The sequence below is a fragment of the Podarcis erhardii genome (assembly GCF_964252035.2).
Source record: "Podarcis erhardii genome assembly, chromosome: 5".
Classification (NCBI taxonomy): Eukaryota; Metazoa; Chordata; class Lepidosauria; order Squamata; family Lacertidae; genus Podarcis; species Podarcis erhardii.
The window spans coordinates 18719542-18740939 of record NC_138509.1 but is presented as its reverse complement, the minus strand read 5'-3'; the positions used below and the strand labels follow the sequence as shown (position 1 = coordinate 18740939).

The following is a 21398-nucleotide window of genomic DNA, read 5'->3' as shown; positions in this document are numbered from 1 at the left end:
GGATCAGAGGTGGGACAACGGTGAGTGGTCAGAGGGACAAGAGGGAGAAGACTGGGAGGAGGAGGTGTTGGAAGCTGAAAAGGTAACAGGGTTTAGTGAGCAGGAAGAGGCTGTGGCAGAGAGCAGTTCAGAATCAGAGGCTGGAGAGGAGTGGGCTCAAGAGGTAGAGATGAGTCAAGCTGCTGAAGAAGCCAGGAAGTCTCCCTCTCCTGCTGCGACCAACTCCTCCCCCTCCCCCCGCTCTCATCTCCCAGAACCAGACACGGTATGAAGAGGTGAGAGCAAAACCGACAAGATATCTGAGTCTCATTTTGTTTGGGAAGGACCCATGAGAGGAGGAGACCTAGAGAGCTGTGGGAATGTGGGGACCTTCTGTCCTCACAACTTCCTCATTGGGGCAAGATCTACTGGGAAGTGTTGCTGTGCTTACTAGGCTGGAGCTGTTTAGTTTCTTTGAATAAAGAGTCAACTTCACTGAAGCATGTGAGTTATTGCTGACCTGCTCCCTGGCAGCAGAATAGGAACTCATGAGTGGCAAATGTAGTAAAGGTTGACTATTGGGCAGGCAAAGATGGTCCTAGAAACCTTTATGGTGCTACTGAGTCAGGGGAAATAAGTGGGATACATCAGCACATATTCTCCAGATGTTCTGGACTACAACTACCATTAGCAAAACACAAAACATCTGGAGGTGCAAGTTTAGCCAAGTGTAGATCGAGGGGAGACTGGTTCTAGCCCCAGTGAAAAGGATGGTGCCATTGAAGAGACATTGACCACCATTTTGTGGGAGACGATGGCCTGAATAAACAAGTATCAGTGGGCCAACATGTTTTCCTTCTATACTTGATCTTCATCATAATACGGCCTTTCATTAAACATTGCATCTCTCCATTAGTTTGTAATTGCTGTCCTTGCCATACAACTTATGCATTATTGGATTCAAATTTAGAGTTCCCCCCTCCCATGGCTCTGAACAAATTGCAGACAATTGCAGGACCTAGAATAATTGCAAAAGTAATCCTAAAGGATCAGGCAGAAAATGAGCTAGGGTTGCCATATTTCAAAAAGTGAAAATCTGGACACAAAACTTGTTGACTTTTTTGGTAAGAAATTTGGGAGCTATGGGGGGGGGGAATTCGCCCAAAAATCAACACTGCCGGAGTTTCTCCTGGACATTTTAACCGATTCCTGAAAATTCCTCCCTATTTTTGTCAGTTGAATCCTAGATATGTCTGGGAAATTCCAGGTGTATGGCAGCCCTATATGAGCACTATCTGGAGATTTTGCTTATGTCCCCTGCATTGCATAGACTACCAAGGAGGTATGTGATAATGCCATGATGGTAATTTGAAGTTAGAGGTTTACTTTATGCGGGTCTCTCTATGACGCTAAAGAAAACGCAGCAGTGGACATCAGTGGAGGTTGTGGCCGCTGCTAATTAATCTTCATTGTGTCCAATGTTATCCTCAATAAAGGCACATTGCTTGAAATGGTTTTGTTTAATGACACTGACTTGAGAATATGACTGATAAACACCAGGAAAATCCTTCCTGCATAATGCCGTGTTCTGAATTATTTAAAAGGTGGAATAGCTTTGGAGCATGTAAGCCATGTGAGATATTCTTCGCCATCTGTGCATAACAAGATGTCGGCACACAAAAGAGGGATCTGAAATATCCAGAAGATCTCATACGTTAAGAAGCTCCTGCAATGCTGAGGTCTTAAAATAAACTCTAGTCCCAGTTCATATATAGGGTGCGTTCACATTAGAGCACAGTGAAGTTGTTCTCCTCCTGCATTTCAACAACTCTATGTGGGGCTGCCCCTGAAACTGACCCAGAAACTCCAGCGGGTGCAGAATGCCGTGGTGAGACTCCTCACAGGGTCCTCATCACCAGAGCACATTCATCTGGTGCTATACCAGCTGCACTGGCTCCTGGTGGAGTACAGGAACAGGTTTAAGGTGCTGGTTTTAACCTTTAAAACCCTATACGCCCTAGGACCCTCGTACCTACGGAACCGCCTCTCCTGGTATGCCCCACGGAGGACCTTAAGGTCTGCAAATAATAACACCCTGAAGATCCCAGGCCCCAGGGAGATTAGACTGGCCTTGACCAGAACCAGGGCCTTTTCAGCTGTGGCGCTGGCCTGGTGGAACGCTCTCTCACAAGAGACTAGGGCCCTGTGGGATTTGACATCTTTCTGCAGGGCCTGCAAGACGGAGCTGTTCCACCAGGCCTTTGGTCGGGGTTCGGACTGATTCTTTTCTTTCTGTAGAAGAACAAGCATTAAAGAGGCCTCCTAGCCCGCTCTCAGGTCCTTTATAAGACCAGTGATAACAATTGGCCCTGGAGAACATTAACCACTCTCAATTTTACCCATGGACTGCCATCTGTCCAGATTTCAATTTGCTCTGAATTAATTTTAAGATGTATTTTAACTAATTGATTGCCTGTTTTTATGTTCTTATGTTCTTTGTATACTGTCTTAGTTTCATGATGTTAGCCGCCCTGAGCGCAGCTCCAGCTGGGGAGGGCAGGGTACAAATGTTGTTGTTGTTGTTGTTGTTACGTGGCTTCAATTCCTTACTGTTTGTGTACACACCCATGGATGGGGCAGAGATGTCATTACTCTGGGCAAAGATGTGCTCTCGCCATGGCAAGAGAAGAATTGGGAACGGCTTAAAGACCCCAGCTGGTGTGACACCAGTTTGAGAAACAACACATCAAACTTTAGTTTCTTATAATGGGGTATATGGGACACAGATGCATTTTGGATAGCAGCGGAAATGCAGTGAGGGCCCAGTAAATGGGAGGGACAGACATAGATATATGGGAAAAAATTGGGTGTGCACCCTGCCACCTGCATAGTTGCTGCATAGAGCAAATGGGAACGCTGTTAAATGTTTCCAGTCCAACATCATGCTGCATTCACTTTATGTCGGGACGTATGGCAGGTGTATTTTTGTTGTGTTTATCCGTGGGTAAAGCAGATGCAGACTCTTGAGAGTCCCATGGACTGCAAGGAGATCAAACCTCTCCATTCTGAAGGAAATCAGCCCTGAGTGCTCACTGGAAGGACAGATTGTGAAGCTGAGGCTCCAATACTTTGGCCACCTCAGGAGAAGAGAAGACTCCCTGGAAAAGACCCTGATGTTGGGAAAGATGGAGGGCACAAGGAGAAGGGGACGACAGAGGACGAGATGGTTGGACAGTGTTCTCGAAGCTACCAGCATGAGTTTGACCAAACTGTGGGAGGCAGTGGAAGACAGGAGTGCCTGGCGTGCTCTGGTTTATGGGGTTACGAAGAGTCAGACACGACTAAACGACTGAACAACAACAACAACAAAACAAACGCTTGTGTACAGAAGACAGGTATAAGAACTCAGAGTGAAACCTCACCTTTGTGTGATTCTATTTATTTATTTATTACATTTCTATGCCCCCTTTTTCCTCCAAAGAGCTAAAATGTGGCATACATGGTTCCCTGTTCCCCGCTCATTTAATCCTGACCACCACCCTGTGAGGTAGGTTTAGGCTGAGAGGCAGCGATTGGCCCCCCAAGGTCACCCAATGAGTTCCAGAACCAAGTCAGGGCTGTATTCAAACTGTGGTCTCCCAGGTCCTAGCCCAACACTCTAACCAACTACTCCACGCTGGGAGAATTGTAAGTGGAACTCCAAACGCCTACATATCTGCTGAGACGACTTCTTTGCATCCCTTCATGCCCTGATATCTCCTTCAAGAAAACACCCATCTGCGTCCTGAAGCGCATTTGTTTAACACCAGCCATCTGATCTTGTTCTTCTCTTCCTCCTCCTCCTCTTCTTTTTTTTAAAAAAGAAGCCACCAACAAAAACCTGACCCCTTTACACGCACACGCACAATACAGTCACTCATGCATTTGCAGCCGTAAACCCCCCAAAGGTCGTTTCCATGACAACCCAGCGTCCTTAATGACCCTGACAGTTCAATGATTTTGTTTTGTTTGAGAGGGAAGGAATAATAAGTCTTCTCTCTCCCCCACTGCCGTTCCCACCTCCAGCCATCCCCCTCCACTACACACCCGATGCTGCTGTTCATTATCTGATTCTGGGATCAGCCCTGGAGACAGAACAGCAGCAGCAGCAGCAGCAAGCAAAGGTAGCGGAGGCAGCAGTGGCGGCCAGCTCTGAAAGACAAGAGCTTTGCCGCAGACAAAGAACAGTAAAGGAGCCGGGCGTGCTCAGCATACAGTTACTGCGGCGGCCTCATTAATTCCATCACTAGCCCAATGAGTTTAAGCATGCGCCAGGGGTATTACGATGGTTTGTAGCAATATGTTGCATAAGTGAGCCCCAAATCGCTGCGCAGTTATTTAGAAAGTACATCTCGCATACCACTAACAGGGATGCTTTTTATTAATGATGTATACCAGAAATGCTGCAAAGACGCTGGCCGCTCCTCTGCAGCAAGGCCTATAATTTTAATGATGTGATGAATAAGGCAATTAATGTACTTCACTCTATTTCCCACATGCATCATATTTAACGTCGGAAAGCTAAAGAGATTTCTGAGAGGAGGAGCGGAGGGGGTGGGGAGCACATTGTTAAGCCGAATCGTTCCCTGCTTCCGAATGCAGACCGCCTGCATCTGCGTCGTGGAAGTGGCGTTCCTTGTTCTCCAGCTCGAAACTGGCTAGAGGCACCTGTGCGGAGTTGCTCCTTGTGTTAATATATAGGGCTGTCAACCGATTAAAGAATGTTTAGTTGATTAATTATCTGCCTTTCAGCCAGATAATTGATTACATTTAGAGACATTTGCATCTCGCCAAAACACAGGTGTCATTTTTTTTTTAATGGAAGGACACACACAATGTGATTTGCAAATGTAATAATTAAAAGCTACCACCCATTGTTAGATGGAAAGGACACCATTTATTGTGCCCCCCCATTCTATAATACAATAACTAACATATTGAAACCAAAATAATCTAAGCACGCACTCTCTCTCTCTCTCTCCCTCCTAAACAAAAACAGGCATGATCTTAACTTTCAGTTTCACATTGTGAAGTTTGTCATCTCTGGTTAAAGCCACTAATTAATCAACTAAAGCTTAAGTTGATTAATCTGCCAGTTAAAAGTCTTCTTCTTCTGCAATCCTGATAAACCCATGGACTAGTAAGAAAACGACCTCTTATAGACTCTAAACAATTCTGTATTTTATCCTAGCACACAATGACATTAAAGACCCACCCCTCCCAAAGATAAAGATAACATATTATTGTTTCATTAATGTACTTCACATGTGTACCAAATGGTGGTAGCAAACATTATACTGTATATGCTATTCTCTATCTATACCTCTGCAACCCCTCTCTTGGCTGCTTTCCCCAGATGTGTTTGTCTGTGTTGTGGGGAAAAGTGGAAGGGGTAGTGGAAAAAGTTCAAGCATCTGTCCAGTAATGCTTTGTGGCTACTTAGTGGTAACCACAGTTCTCAGAACCACTGGATGTCTAGTCCTGCTCAAAAATCCATGGTGGCAAGTCCTCTTTGTGGACTGTTGCCTACACTGGTCTCTTGGAATCAGAGGATCTTGAAAAGTTGTCCTTGTAACACCATCACTAGAAAAAACTATCACAGCACTTGGGAAATTACCAGAGTAAAAACACAACCAAGGTCGCACACAAAATTGACTACTACTACTACTACTACTAATAATAATAATAATAATTTGTTATTATTTATAGCCCGCCCATCTGGCTGGGTTTCCCCAGACTCTCTGGGTGGCTCCCAACAAAATATAAACTAAAATAAAACTTCAAACATTAAAAAAACTTCCCTAAACAGGACTGCCTTCAGATGTCTTATAAAAGTCAGGTAGTTGTTTATTTCCTTGACATCTGGTGGGAGGGCATTCCACAGGGTGGTTGCCACCAACGAGAAGGCCCTCTGCCTGACTCATAGTCTGCACATGCAAAAGACATCCACAGTACAAATCTTGCAGCTGTGGAATCAAGCTTCTGTGCTTGGGAAGCTCAAGTTCTCTGCTCAACATACAGTCTAGAGATATGTGCAAATGTGCTTATTTTGTATAAACTTCCTTGATGCAGGGAGCACACACCCCCTTGCAACATCTGGCTGTGCTACAGATATATGCAGCTGCTTTTGCTTCTAGCTTGGCTTTGAATACTATAGAAGGGGAATGCACTTTCTCTACAGGGCTCCATGGTGTGAGATGTTGTGTTCCTAGAGCTAATTGCGTGGACAGGCGGAGTCCCCAGATCCAGAGCGCCCCCCCCCCCGTCATGTGGAATAACAACTCAAGACAACGTGCTATGGGATTAAATTGGCCACAACTTTATTAAATTTCAAATGTGGGTAGACCTTGGCTCAAGCACTGGGCGTTTTCTCTCCCCAGTCCCCAGCCGGGGACCTAGGGAGCATCAGGCTTATCCAATGTGGGGGGGGGATGGGCCAGCTCTGGAGAACATATGTTCAAGCAGAGATAGCCGCCCCCGTTACGCCGCCGCCGCAGGGGAGAGCAATGACGACCTTTTGGCGTACGGTGAAAGCCTCCCTTCAGAAACCCCTTTAACGGGGATCCCTGGTATCGCCGCTGCAAAGAGGAAGATGGACAAAAGGATTCTGCCCAAGGCCTGATACCGCCACCCGAGACCGCAAAGATTGCGGTCTCGCCACCAAGACTACATACATCTGAAAAGCCCCTTCACCATCCTCCAACCAGTCCATCAGGCCATGCCTGATGTCGCTCAGCCAACGCTCGTTACCGAGGTCCGATAAGTGCACGCCATCGGGCCTAAATAGCTCCTTCATGTAAACTTTAATGTTGGGGTGTTTCACGACCCGACCTCCCATGCGTGTGGTTGCAGAGCGCACTGTCCTATTGACTGTTTCAACAGTGTAATTAAGTCTGGTGGGTTTGATGTTGCCACGCCATTGTAAGCGTGGCAGAAGTTCTGACCAGAAAATCGCGATATTGGGGTAAGTGGTATGTAGGCTTTCCAGGTCTGCAATCGCCTTTCAAAAGACCTTTGAATACTATAGAAGGGGAATGCACTATCTCTACAGGGCTCCATGGTGTGAGATGTTGTGTTCCTAGAGCTAATTCTCATGTTATTTTTTCCTCCAGATGCAGGATTGCTTAAGCCAGTGTTTCCCGACCTTATGCCTCCAGCTGTTTTTGGACTACAATTCCCATCATCCCTTGCCACTGGTCTTGCTAGTCAGGGATGATGGGAGTTGTAGTTCAAAAACAGCTGGAGGCACAAGGTTGGGAAACACTGGCTTAAGCAAGTCACCAATGGACTCCCTGTGGCAGCATTTATGAATGAGTGATACCCTTTACCAGGAGCCTGACAGAGTTATGAACCACAGCAGAATAACCAACCTGGCTTGGAATTTTGACTGGCTCCCTAACAAACTACCTGAACAACAACCTTTCCCAGGATCTTACCTTTCCCAGGATCTAGTTGCATGCTTTCCTCACCCCCACAAAATGTTTGTGCTTGGATGCAGACAAGGAAGTGCCTTGCAGGAATAAAACCAATACATAAATATGCCCTTCCAGAGCAGTCTGCTCCTGTGCTCCCTCGGAGGAATTGAGATCAAAGAAGCACACTTGTTAGTAGTCCCAGGAATGGGCAAAGCTCGCTAAGAAATTTCGCTTCTAGAAAGTCAATATCCCGTGTATGTTTTGCTGAAGCAAAAAAACCTTCGATTTCCCTTGAAATGTCAGTCAGTCAGATTTTTATTGTTCGTCATCAATGGGCATTGCAATACGAATCGCAAAAAGACGAAGAGGACAACCTGAGAAAAAGTTAAACACACTTATTTTCAGAACTGGAAATTCCCCAAATTTAAAGCTGTAAATTTCCCCAAATCATTTAGACTACGAGTAGGAAAGAGTTAGCAGCTTGTGGCCTGCATAGTCTTCTTCCTGGGGATATATGCCAATATTGGGCATGGCCAGAAATAAAAGTGGGTGGAGAACAACTGTTAATATAGTCACACACCCCTCTCTATCTTTCATCCAGGAAAACAAGAAGCATGACTGCAGTTGAGCCTGGTCCAATAGGGCAAGTGTTTGTTTGTTTGTTTGTTTGTTTGCTTGCTTGCTTCCTTACTTACAACCAGTCCAGCAAGTGTGATTTTGAGTTGCACTGGTTGCCTGCTTCCTCCCTTTCAGTGTTGCCTTTGTAGACCTCGGCATGGAGGAGAGTGGAGACGAAACTAGAATTAATTGGCTCCACCGGTCATTGACTCTGGTTCCAGCTACTGTTGGTCTCCTTGCCTTCTGCCTACTAGTCCCAAGGGACACCAGCCTCCACTGATGTTCAGGATTCAAGGACACATAGTACCCAAGCAAAAGCACTCAAGAAGGACACAAAGGAGGTCCAGTGGAGGGGATGGCCTGGGAAGAATGCTAAAGGCCAGGCAGAGAGATCTGGATGACTGCATTCAGACCCTGGTCCTGAGGTTCCTCATCCCTGATTTAGATTTTTAAAAATCCCCTCAGCAGTTGACACAGTTCTGGGTCCAAAAAGTAGTCTGCAAGTTTCTCACAGCTAACACGTATAAAGTTATTCTGTAGGTAACAAATGTCTACATCAGCCAGCAACCATCTAACTTTGAAATCATCTGATTGACCTTCTTGAAAATTCTCAAATGAATAGAGGAACATGTCCTTAGGTGAACTGAATAAAGGGCAGGGCAGGATATAGTGCATATTGAAATGCCACTTTAAGTAAAATGTAGTTACCCAATAGTCACATCCTAGGAAGGTGGTGGTCTACCTTAGTGTCTCTTGCCTGGTCTTCCTCCTTCCACCACCGGGATTGTAAAGTTTTCCCTCCCTCTCCAATGTGAAGTTTACCTTGGAAGTGCACCGGAGACAGATACACCTGCATGGTAAGAGTCGACAGAAAGGAATATCCAAGCATCTTAGACTGTCTTTCCTGGGGTGGCCTATTGATCTTTTTTCAGGGTTAGGCTGATATTCTTAGTGTTGCTGACCTGACCTCACCTCCTTTCTGCTCCATGACTCCCTTAGGAGAGGAGACATATTTTGTGTCTCTCCTCCTGAGATGAAAAAGCAAGCATGGCTCATTGCATTCTCCACCTTAGTTAGAACTAGAACATAAAGGTACTAAGGGTTACCTTCCTGAGTCATGTGGATGTGAAAATGGTTAAGGAATTCTCTCAGTAGTTAGAGGGCTGGAAACTAGGGGTGCTGGATATAGGGGCAGAAGGGACTTCAGCCCCCCAATATTTGGGGGCAAGGGGCTGTTCCCCCCAATATTGAGGGGGCTGCCACCTCCCACCACCAGACACCCTCTGTGTGCCCCAGCCTCCATCCAGCAGCTCAGGACCAGGAGCCAGGTGGGGGCTGGGAAAACCAAGGGGGCGATCTTTGCCTTTGCTCATCCCAGCTTCCGCCCAGCATACCGGGAGCCCAGGATATTGGTCCATCATACCGTTCATGTGAGGAGAACTACTTCACTTTCATTTTGCTCCCTGGCTTGATACTGCAACCTCTGCTTTCACACTTCCCCAAGCTTTTCTGTGAGATGTAACTTGGGTAAACTTGATTCCCTGATCAGCAGCTCGGAAAGCACCATTTCCCTCTCCACGTCTAGCTTTGATGTGGAACTTCTGTGTGGTGGCCTGATTGAATCAAAGGTGGTGGGAAGGGGCAAGAGACAGGTCTGTAGGATTAGAGACATAAATGAATGGTAATTACATCAGAGGCAGACAAATTGGCAAGTCGGCAGGGATACAAGCAAGGCTAAATAGCATTTAATTCTCCATATTAATTAATTTGGTTCATTCCTTTAAACAAGACTTGACACACTGGGTCATTGTTGAAACATTAAGGACTGGTAAAATCTACCGTGTTTATGGAGTTTGTGTCCAACAGAATCTAGTTCTCCACCCTTATTTGATTGCATATTCATCCTCTTGTCTCAACCAGATGTCCTCATTCCTGATCTTCATCTAGTCTTGCCCTACTTTGATTCCACCATCACCCTGCTCGCCTGCCCAACCATGGATGACCTCCCGGTTTTTGATCCTTCATCTGTCAATGGGCCATTGCACATTCCCACCACTTTACCATGGCTGCCGGTACCCATTTATGCCACACGAACCTGAGTGCCGAAGACTGCTGCTGCTGTTCACGTTTCAGTTCGGAGGGGAGCCATGAATGAAGAAGAAGAAGAGGAGTTTGGATTTGATATCCTGCTTTATCACTACCCTAAGGAGTCTCAAAGCGGCTAACATTCTCCTTTCCCTTCCTCCTCCACAACAAACACTCTGTGAGGTGAGTGGGGCTGAGAGACTTCAAAGAAGTGTGACTGGCCCAAGGTCACCCAGCAGCTGCATGTGGAGGAGCGGAGACGCGAACCCAGTTCCCCAGATTACAAGTCCACCGCTCTTAATGACTACACCACACTGGGTGCATGAAAGCATGCAAAGAGGCACCTGGAAAGTAATGCTGCTCTCCAGAATTTAGTTGATGGGGACAAAAGTAGAACAATAGCATCTCATTCTATGATACTATTTGTACCCTTCAAATAGGTTTTTAAGGCAAACATCATGGGGTGCATTACAGCAGCCAAACCTTGAACACGTTGACGGTCATCTCACCTGGCTCACCAGGAAATTCCCCTATGCAGAATTAACACGGGATTCACTGCCAGTAAAATGTGAAGGCCACTGGTTTAATTGACTTTAAAAGGGTACTCAGCAAAATAAAAAAATAAAAAAATGGAGAATGGAAATATTAGATGGAACCTTCAGATTTAGAGGCAGCAAACCTCTGGCTACCAGTTGTTGGGTGGACAAACAACTGGCAGGAACTGTTGCCTTCATGCCTTGGTTGTGAATTTCCTAGAAGCGTTTGGCTTGTGCCCCTGGTAGAAACAAAATGCTGAACTAAATGGAGTTTTAATTTTGATTCATTGATGCTCTTCTTTCACAGGCACAACTTATGGCTGACTAATTTGTGACCACCAAGTCAAAAACAGTTTCTCACTTTGTGGCCTAGTCTTTTTGTCCCAACCCTAGGCAGGCAGCAACAAAAGGAAGCTGAATTATAGTTAAAAGTTTAATGTGCATAAGAATGTAATGGAAGGAGACAATATTGCCATGTATTTTTGTGTTTTTATATTGTAAACCACTCTGTCATCTTAGAATGAAGGACATTATAGAAATTTAATCAATCGTTGTCATCTTTGTATGCATGCCTTAAAACATCTGTAAAAGTTTGCATTCACGAATCTGAGAAGTTTACATTAAGCAAGAAATTCCACTCTAGGTGAAAGTGGAAAGCTGGTGTTATTTCATTTCACAGGGTTATGCTACCTGAGGTCTCATCGCAGGAAACCCAAGCAGCAGATCTCTCACAGCAGGAGATGAAACATGAGAATTCAGTGATTGCTAGCAGTCACAGTGGCAGAAGGAGCAATGATGAACGAGCTTAGGATCTCTCCCTGGGACTAGAGAGAGGAAACTTTACTGAACTGCATAAAGGACCTAAAGGACTGAGGCACATTGACTGCTACTTGAGTGCAATATTTTATTTAGTCATTTGTTCTTGAAACATTTATCTTTATGTAACTAGTTTTAAGACTGTTTCACAGTAAATCTTTGAAACTCATTCTTGGAGTGGAAACCTGGAGGATTACCACACAAGGTCCAGATCAGGGATTGAGCTGAACAACTCTAACATCTGCAATGTGGAGCCTTTGTTACTTGTGCAGGATCCTTGAACAATTTACAACCCTGATCTTCCTACAAGAGCAGACCAGGTTTCCCCCCGCTTCAGAGATTCAGCCTCCAACATGTGCAGAGGGCTGTAGAAACAGCAAGAGTGACGTAAGTGGTGGGTCAGGACCTGAGATGATTCCTGCAATTTTCTCCCCGCATGATGGTAATCATGGGACGGAGGCAAGTGGAGAATGCCCAAGCAGTGCTTGTGTTTGACTTGGTGGGTAACAAATCCTACATCCTACAAACTGTGTACATTTCACAAACACCAGCTGTCAAATCCAATGACGGCAAGTTGAAGGTTTTCCAAGAAGAAAGGATTGCCTAAGAGATGAGGAGATACCCACCAAAGGAAGGAAGGGCGAACCCTATAGAAAACAGAAGGATGGCACTTGCAGGTGACTCCTCAACCTACACAAGGTAGCTCCACGGGAGACAACTGTTTCCCAGCCCACTGAGGATGCTATTATAGGATATCCTTTCAATTATTTGAAACACGGGCTTCAGACAGAGAATGCCAGGAATAGCTTCCAGCTGTTATAGAGAGATAGAAATCTGTCATGGGAAGGCATTTTTGTTAAATTGGGAGAGAGGCTGTTTGTGTGTTAATTGTGCATGTACACCAACTTTTTTATATATAAAAAAATCAAAAACTCTTAATGGCATTTTACCATCAAGGAAAGTTGAATTGTTGGCTCTCAGGCAGTTTATAGAATACATCAAAGCTGTTCTTGGATGTGTGTGTGTGTGTGTGTGTGTGTGTGTGTATGTGTGTATGCAGACATCACCAGAGAGACCCTGAATAGACCCCTTTTATCAAGTGTCTTGAACAGTTACTTGATCTTAGAGGTTTGTATGCCTGCAGTCGGCAATGTAAACGTCCGAGACAAATTACAAGGCAGGACCAGTGCAACAGTGAATGATGAAAGTGCGCCCAGAAAGGCAAACAAGCAGAGCATTACAACAGCCGCTTAATGGAAAACACATTTATTAACATTGAGTGCAATGTCTGTAAGTTTTTCCCTGCTGCAACTGCCTGGGAGATGCCACTGGTTTTAAAAGATGAAACAGCCCAGTGAACGAAACTGAAGGTGGGTGTTCTTCCAAACGCACACACACACACACACACACACACAACCTCCCCACACCTTTCTGTTCCACTGTATTCTGCCTGTGTTCTTGGCAGTGCGACTGCCTCTTGGCTCTAGCGGAGATGGAACAAAAGCCACGCTGGCATGAAGAGAGCAACTTGATTTCACAGGGCCTCCTGGGAAATGTGTGCAGGAGCCAGACTCGGAGTTTGGCAGTCATGTCCTTGAATAAAAAGAGGAGGAGGAGGAGGGCAGGAAGGAAAGAGCAGGAAAGGTCTCCATGCCGCACATGAGAAGCTTTCCTACACAATGAAATGGCCCTGCCCGGGCACACTTAATGGGAAATGTATTCACGGCAAGCCAGTGCACAGTGCTCGTGCGCTACAGCAGCACACTTTGCTGTCTAATGCGCTTTTGCTGTCCACAGCCTGCATTTCACGGGCTTTTATTGACAGCTTGAGAGATCACCCGCTTGCAGAAGAAAAGAGCAAGGGAAGAGGGTTTCAATTAGAAAACAAAACTGCAGAAAGGTGCAGGATTTGGAACTGGCTTCTAATAGTGGTTTCAAACTCTAGTTAACTAGACTAACTCTAGTTAACAGGCACAACAACAGACTATGATCAAGGACAACAAGAGAATGTTGGGGGGCATTTGCATGTGAGAGGGGAGCGGCTGAGAGAGGGAGCAAGAAATCCTGTGGCCTGATCCGTTAAATATAGTGTTGGGATGGAAAGCGTCAAGAGAGCATATATTCAGTGCATAAACTATAGGGGTTGCCTTGTTGGGTGGAGGAATTCTCTTTGGGAAAGCACTCTGAACATTTGTTGACTGTTCAACAGGAGTGCTGAAAAAAGCCCAGATTAATGAACTGAGCAGTCTCGCTATTGCCATTCCATGCTTTCTTCATCAAAACAAATGCTTACCTATGGGAACAGGCAGTGGGGAGGACTCACTATCATACCAGAGAAGCTTCATTAACTACAAACCCAGAAATTAGGGGTTCCCTCCAAACCAGTGCCAAAGTAAACTGAAGATGAAATAAAGGTTCCAAACAACTTAAAAAGAAAAGAACTTGGTTTTCCTTTTCCTTTTTTAAGGATCATGTAATCCTTGGGTTAGCAAAGATGTAGGCTTCTGAAACCTCCCTTTTGGAGAGATTTGGTTCAGATGGAGGGAGTCATGGCTAGGTAGCTTCTTGCTTGTTCCAGGAAGCAAGAATGAGAAGTGGGGAGCAGAGGCTGCTGAGTAAGCCACACCCATTTACAGCATGAGCTCAGGGCTCAGGCTAACCCTTTCTATGCATGCAAGTGTGACCGTATATTACAACATCCCCTAGCTTCAAACATCTCCTTTGGCTAAGGCCAGACGTCCTTCTGGCCAAAACATTTATTTAGCATTGCATTTATATCCCATCTTTCCTTGCATAAATGGTTCTCCACCTCCCCATTTTATCCTCACAACGGTCCTGTCAAGTTGGTTTGGCTGAGGGACTTTGGCCCAAGATCGCCCAGGGAGCTTTGTGTCTGAGTGGGAGATCTGAAGCCTGGCCTCTCTGGTCCTATCCTGACACTCTAACCACAACACTACCCTGGCTTGCTCCAACACCCTTCAGAACCCCAGATGTCACCACTCCTCTTTGAACATGTCTAATTTCAGTCTAATTTGCCAAATCGCTTGCTAAAATGCCCGGTGCTGTGTCTCTCATGCGTGTAAGCTTCCACATTTTACTTAAAACAAACAAACAAACAAACAAACAAACAAACAAACAAACAAACAAAATCCAGCCAAACTTCTTGGTTACACAAAGCCAGATCCCTTGACGGGATGCTGTCTATTGACGCTGCTCCAATGCTCTGCTGCTTTAGTGTTGCAGATGTTTTTGTGTCTTGATAATTAGGTGCCTCAAAACAAAATCCAGACGACTTGAGACCATCCACAATGGTCACTTCATTTCTTTTTTGGCACATCATCATGGGTTAGTAGGTTAAGGAGCTTACCCTTAATTGAACCGGGTAATCCTCTCAAATCTCCCTGGACATCCATTCTCCTAAGTCCGGTGTTGTTCATCCTTAGCGCCGCTGATGTGAATGGTGATTTTGATTCCCTTTCTGTCTCACCTGGTTTCCCTGGGAGTTCATCTGCTCTCCATTTCATCGCAGCTGCTGTGTCAATAAAAATCCGGCTTTTTGTCTCTCTTGACAAGTGCTCACACAATGCATTCTGCAGACTCTCATTGTGAAGGGCCTCTCATTCTCTCACTAGCTTAAATTGATTAAGAATCATTTTATTCCAGATCTATGTGTCAATTGGCATATTTATTTCTAATCAGCTCTTTAAAATGGCATCATTCAGAGGTGCTTAACCACATTACTTAATTTTCAGACTCTTTTGCTATTGATTTCTAATACAGTTTCTTCTCAAGGTATGGCTGGACATACAATTCAGGAACAGATTTCCCTCTCTGGAATAAAAGGCAGTAATGGTGGTTATTTGGTGAGTTTGAACTGGAAAAATTCTGCATACAAACTTTCTGCCTATAAACCAGACGTTCTCATGTCATTTCCCACTATTCCACATTGTACAATTGTCATGCCTGCCTTCCTTCCTTCCTTCCTTCCTTCCTTCCTTCCTTCCTTCCTTCCGGTGCTATCATGCTGGTAAATTTGCCTTGCAAAAAGCTCTAAGGATGCACTGGCAATGTTCAAGGTTTCATGTGAATTTGGTGCATGGAAGAAGTTGAGAGTGTGGTCTGGAAAAATGATGAAGGTCTGTGGAATCTGAGAAATTTTTCTAGTCTTGTCAATTCTTTTCTTGCTTCCCTGGTGTTTGGCTCGAGGTGGAATCCCCAACTTTCTCTGAAATTTCACTTTAGACCAAATTGGATGGGGATGCCGTTCCCCTGCAGGGCTCTGAACTGAGGCTTCATCGCATGATGCCTGGAAGCAGGCTGGGTGCCATGATAGCCAAATAAAGGGTGGGGTCACTCCCTCACTCATGTCAATCAGAAGCTTGTTCCCTTGCTACACACATTGCCCTTTGCACCCATCCAGCAATGGACTGTCCTTTTAAAGCAAGATAGGAACTTTTTGAGACAAGAGGCTTTGAGTACATTCCCCATGGCAAAGGAATGTGCTCTCTTGGCAGCGGCATGGAAGATATCAGTGCCAATTCCCAAGAAAACCCCATTTTTGGACAACGTGCATCTTGTCAGAAACAGATGGACAAGATACGAGTCTGATGGTACATTCGTTAATTTGTTTATTAAAAATCTGTTTGTATTTGACAAAGATAAACTCAATGGGCTCAAGTCAATGCAGCACTCAGGAGATCCTTCTGCCAGTGCAAACATTTCAGCTTGTCCAATGGAACTGTCTCTCCCCCTGAGTATTGTTCCACAGGTTCTCTCTCCCATATACACCCTGAGTAGTAGTAGTAGTAGTAATAATAATAATAATAATAATATATTAAAAAAAAAATTATATCCTGCCCTCCACAGCTGAAGCCGGGCTCAGAGCGGCTAACAACAATAAAAGTAACACAGTTTACATAAAATCACAATCAATTAATTGACATTCATTCTAAAATCAATTCAAAATGAAATTAATGGCAACCATTGGTCTAGAGTTCTGTGAGGATTACCGAAGGAGGGGGTCAGACTGTGCCTTGGCCAAAGGCCTGGTGGAACAGCTCTGTCTTGCAGGCCTTGTGGAAAGATGTCAAGTCCTGCAGGGCTCTAGTCTCTTGTGACAGAGCGTTCCACCAGATCAGGGCCACGGCTGAAAAAGCCCTGGCTCTGGTGGAGGCCAGCCTAACCTCCCTGTGGCCCAGGATCTCAAAGATGTTTTTATTTGAAGACCGTAAGGTCCTCCATGGGTTACTTCTGGGTTTCACTGCTCACGCATGCGCAGACGTGCTAGATGACGTCTCGCGCATGCACAGAAGCGGTGAATCGCAACCCGCGCGTGCACAGATGCACTGCTGTGCTTGCGTTGTTTTCATGTTGCGAACGGGCCTCCGGAACGGATCCCGTTCACAACCAGAGGTACCACTGTAATCTCAATATATAGATATGTTTTTATTTCATTTTGTTTAATTTCTATACCGCTTTATATTTTTAATAAAGATCTTAAAGCGGTTTACAGCATATTAAACCAATAACTCAGCAAAACATTGTATGTTCCTCCGGCCTCATGAAGAGCCTCTTCAGCAGAAGTATTTGGATTGTTATAATTTTATATTTGTAAAATCAAATAAAAATGATTTTTTTAAAAGAAGAAGAAGAAGAAGAAGAAGTGTGCTTTAAATGTGGATTGAATTAAACTGCATGCTGTCGATCAGGTGCTGTCAATGGTGGCAAACAATGGCAGCCATGTAGCTTAAGCTCTGCTCCCCTAAAATGCAGATTTTTAGCAAAAAGGGATTCCGGGTGAGGGGGGGGGCGACAGTTGTTCTGCAGGGAGCTCTCCCCAGTCCACCAGGGGGGTTTGCTGCCACTCCTGGTGCTGCTGTGGCGAATGGTCCCAATGGCAGAAGAAAGAGATGGAGAGGCAGACATCTACTGCTTTACCTGTGAGGTCTGTGCCAGGACTATGCCTCCATAATCACAGTCTTAGTCACATCTCACTTTTCCTTAGACTGTCTCACACAAAATCGCCCTTGTAAACAATCAGAGAAGAGGGGCACCACCTTTCATGTCATGCACATAATTAAGAAATATCAAATCACCATTGAGTGGCCATCGAATTTCCTGAAAAGGGAAGAAACTTGGTCGAGAAAAGAAAGAAAAGAAAACTTTGAATGAAAGGCTCCCTTTGGCCTCCATCATAATAACACTGCATGCTTTCCATATTGTGGGTGGTGTTTTCTTTTGCTTTCTTTCTCTTCTGCAGCAAACTATTTGCTTGTAGTAACCCTGTCTGACTTGTCGTTTCATTAGTGGGATATTTTTGTATACAGTGCCATTTAACCTTGCTATGATAGCCCCAGAAATCCCAATTTGAAGTTTGATTGACATGCCGGGTCATGGCATTGCATCCTTAGCTCATGAATAAGGCAAGAGGAAAATCGCTCGCAAACAGAATAGGCTTTGTATTGCAGATATCTTGACACAGCTTTCCCCCAGACTGCAGCCAGTATATTACAAAAATAAGTTGGAAAATAATGAGTTGCCCTTAGTGCTCAGAGCACACCCCATTTGTGAATTGCACAGTGCTTGGGGGAGGGGGAAAAACCCCAAACCCAAGCCTTGATTTAGCTTCAGAACAAAAGGAAATGACAAAGTATATTCATGAAAACCAAACAGCAACCATATTGGGTCAGGACAGTGGTTCACCTTCTAATACATTGTCCTGTCTCTGTAAGCAGTTAGTTGCAGGTGGCTGTTATTGACACCTGAGCCAGAAGAAAGGTAAAGACTTTCTCTCTCTAAGGGCTTATTCATACTTGTGCTTGAGCCCTGGGGAACAGATCCACCAATCAATTGGTGTGATTAAAAAATGAAAGGATGCTCTGTCTTCTGCAATAGTTTTAGTTCTTGTTAGAAAAAAGTTACATAGATTTTTATTTTTTTATTTTTTTTGGTACGGGCTTTTAATTTAGATTCTTTCAGATTTAATCTTTTTGTTATTGTCGCAAGCTGCATTGTGGAGCCCACTGAGGTCGGAAGACTGGGTAATTAAATTAATTGGCTTCCTGTTTTGTAGACACAGTCTGAATGTCTGTAACTGGCAGGTGGCACAGACAAAATGGGGCTTCTTTTTAACCAGAGAGCCCCTTCTGATTTTTAGCTCAGTGGTGTAAAAGGAGGCTGCTGCAGCCACTCAGGTAGCTTCAGATGCCCAATCTTGTAGGTGAGATGACTCCTTCTCGTGATGGTATCTCTCGTCTCGGATGCTAAGACAAAGCCAGTATAGGAAGGAACTATGCTGTGGACGCTGGCCATGTGAGATTGAGCTACCAAAGCTACAATCATTGGTGAACTGTTAGACATGGAAGAGGGTTGGAAGACAACATTCTGACACCTGGGCAGGTTCGGCCCACCCATAAGACAAGGTGAAGTGACTGCCTCAGGTGGCAGGATCCATAGGAGCAGCAGAATCTGATGTCAATCTTCCTTCCTTCCTTGTTCCTGATGTAGATCTTCCATCACCCTTCTTCCCTGGTGCGGAGGGGGCTTGCCATTTTGGGGTCTGCCTCAGGTGCCAAAATGTATTGGGCCGGCTCTATAGCTGGGCAGATCTCTATGGGCAATACCCTCAAAGGATCAGGCATTGGAACTTGTCTAGGTTAAAGGATGGGGTCTATTTGCCCAGTGATAAAATCTTAGAGCCCTGCACCCAGGGTTGGAGCCCATAGATCTTGGTAACAGAGTCTAGAAGTGTTGTTGTTGTTGTTTAGTCGTTTAGTCGTGTCCGACTCTTCGTGACCCCATGGACCAGAGCACGCCAGGCACTCCTGTCTTCCACAGCCTCCCACAGTTCGGTCAAACTCATGCTGGTAGCTTTGAGAACATTGTCCAACCATCTCGTCCTCTGTCGTCCCCTTCTCCCTGTACCCTCCATCTTTCCCAACATCAGGGTCTTTTCCAGGGAGTCTTCTCTTCTCATGAGGTGGCCAAAGTATTGGAGCCTCAGCTTCAGGATCTGTCCTTCCAGTGAGCACTCAGGGCTGATTTCCTTCAGAATGGATAGGTTTGATCTTCTTGCAGTCCATGGGACTCTCAAGAGTCTCCTCCAGCACCATAATTTAAAAGCATCAATTCTTCGGCGATCAGCCTTCTTTATGGTCCAGCTCTCCCTTCCATACATCACTACTGGGAAAACAAGGGGCAAAACAAGTGGGAAATGATTGGTGGCAATAGCGTTAGAAGACTCTGTGTTAGAGCATCTGCTTTGCATACAGATTGTCTCAGGTTCAGCCCATGCCATCTCCAGGCAGGGCTGGGAGAGTGCCCTGCCTGATACTCAGGAGAGCTGCTGCAATTAGGGTAGACAATACTGAGCTCAATGGACCAATGGCTTGACCTGGTGTAAGGCAACTTCCGGTACAAATATTGCAACAATTTATATTAATTTCCTTTCCGTGGCTGCATAGTTCTCACTTTAAGCCATGCACAGCAGGCCAGCCCTGGCATAGACTGGCATCAGTGGCATCTCCTGTGCCACCCCTAAGAATGGCATTGCATTTCAACATTGGGACAAGAGGGGATGTCGTGTCTGCCTGTCAGTTCTGAGAAGCTTATGCCCTGGGGCACTTATATCAAGATAGCTTAAACACTTACAACAAACAGAGACTACGCCAGCAATGTGCAGCAAACACTGGGTTTTCTTTCATCCTCTGTTCACACAAGCTTCAGCCCGGCACCCATCCTAGACAAAAGCTTGGGGTCTGGAGCGTGTGCAGGCTTGACTTTTCCAGTGCCTTTGGGCCACGAGGCAACAACATGAGCATATCTCTATCTTTTAGGTAAGCGCTAGCTACTAGAATCAGGCCTCACCTTTAAGACAAGTTTGCTTGCCATCCCATTGGCGAACCTAAGGAAGCCACAATCTCCTGTGGTGCAGTGGGTTGGCACGTCTAGCTGTTAATCAGAAGGTCAGTGGTTCAAACCCACCCAGGGATGGCTGTGGGCAGGATTCCTACACTGCAAGAAGTTAGCTTAGATGACCCTCAGGGACACGTCCAACTCCACAATACTATGATTCTATGAATGCAAAACCAGGGAACAGTTTTTGTTGTTTGTTGTTGTTTAGTCGTTTAGTCGTGTCCGTCTCTTCATGACCCCATGGACCAGAGCACGTCACTGCCTCCAACTAGGGCACGTTTACTCAGAAGTAAATCTGACTGTGCTCTGTGGGGACCTTTCCCTAGTAAGTGTGCTTGTTTGTGGAAATAAAAGTCCCAAATGGAGTGTGTTTCTGGAGAACCCCACCTCCCAAAAAAGCCCTTAGGCAGCAGAGATGGACAACAGCCTTTGATAAATTGGATAATTTAACTGGACATCTGAACAAACCGATGTTCCACTTCACATATCTGAAGTAACATACGCACCTTCTGCTGCTTAGAGGTTTCCTTAGACCCTGAGAACTGTTTTCCCAGATGGGTTTATGCCAAAATTGGGTAGCATTTCTCCCCGGCATTTCCCAGCCTGTGTCTTAGAAAAGGTTAATATGGCAAGTTAGAAACATAAGTTAATGTCATTCGCTACACAAAGAATGCCAGAGCTTCCTTTTAAGGGCCTGAAATAACTGTGAAGGGGAAAGGGGGGGGGGATTTCTGGTGCTTGCAATGTGTGTAATTGCAGGCTGTAGAGCCAAATGCAACGACTTAGCACTCTGTGAACTATGAATACATCATCATGATGGGGCTTGCCACTGTGGCTTAGCCCCTTGGCCACCTCTATCAGAAGAGTTGTTATATTTGTTCAAGATTAAGTGGTAGGAGGGAAATGCAGCGTGCGCCATCTTTAGTATTCCTCTCAGGTTGCAAAATAATAAAAAAATACAAAATAAATAAAATGAAACCCAACGATTCTGAAGAAA

General features: G+C 45.2%; 1 long non-coding RNA gene across 1 annotated transcript; it reads left to right on the top strand.

Moving 5' to 3' along the window:
• Positions 1–7290: 7290 nt before the first annotated feature.
• On the top strand, positions 7291–11216 carry LOC309342035. The gene is made up of 2 exons (XR_014156681.1): positions 7291–8076; positions 10980–11216. It is a non-coding gene; the product is annotated as an uncharacterized lncRNA (long non-coding RNA).
• The last annotated feature ends 10182 nt before the right edge of the window (positions 11217–21398 follow it).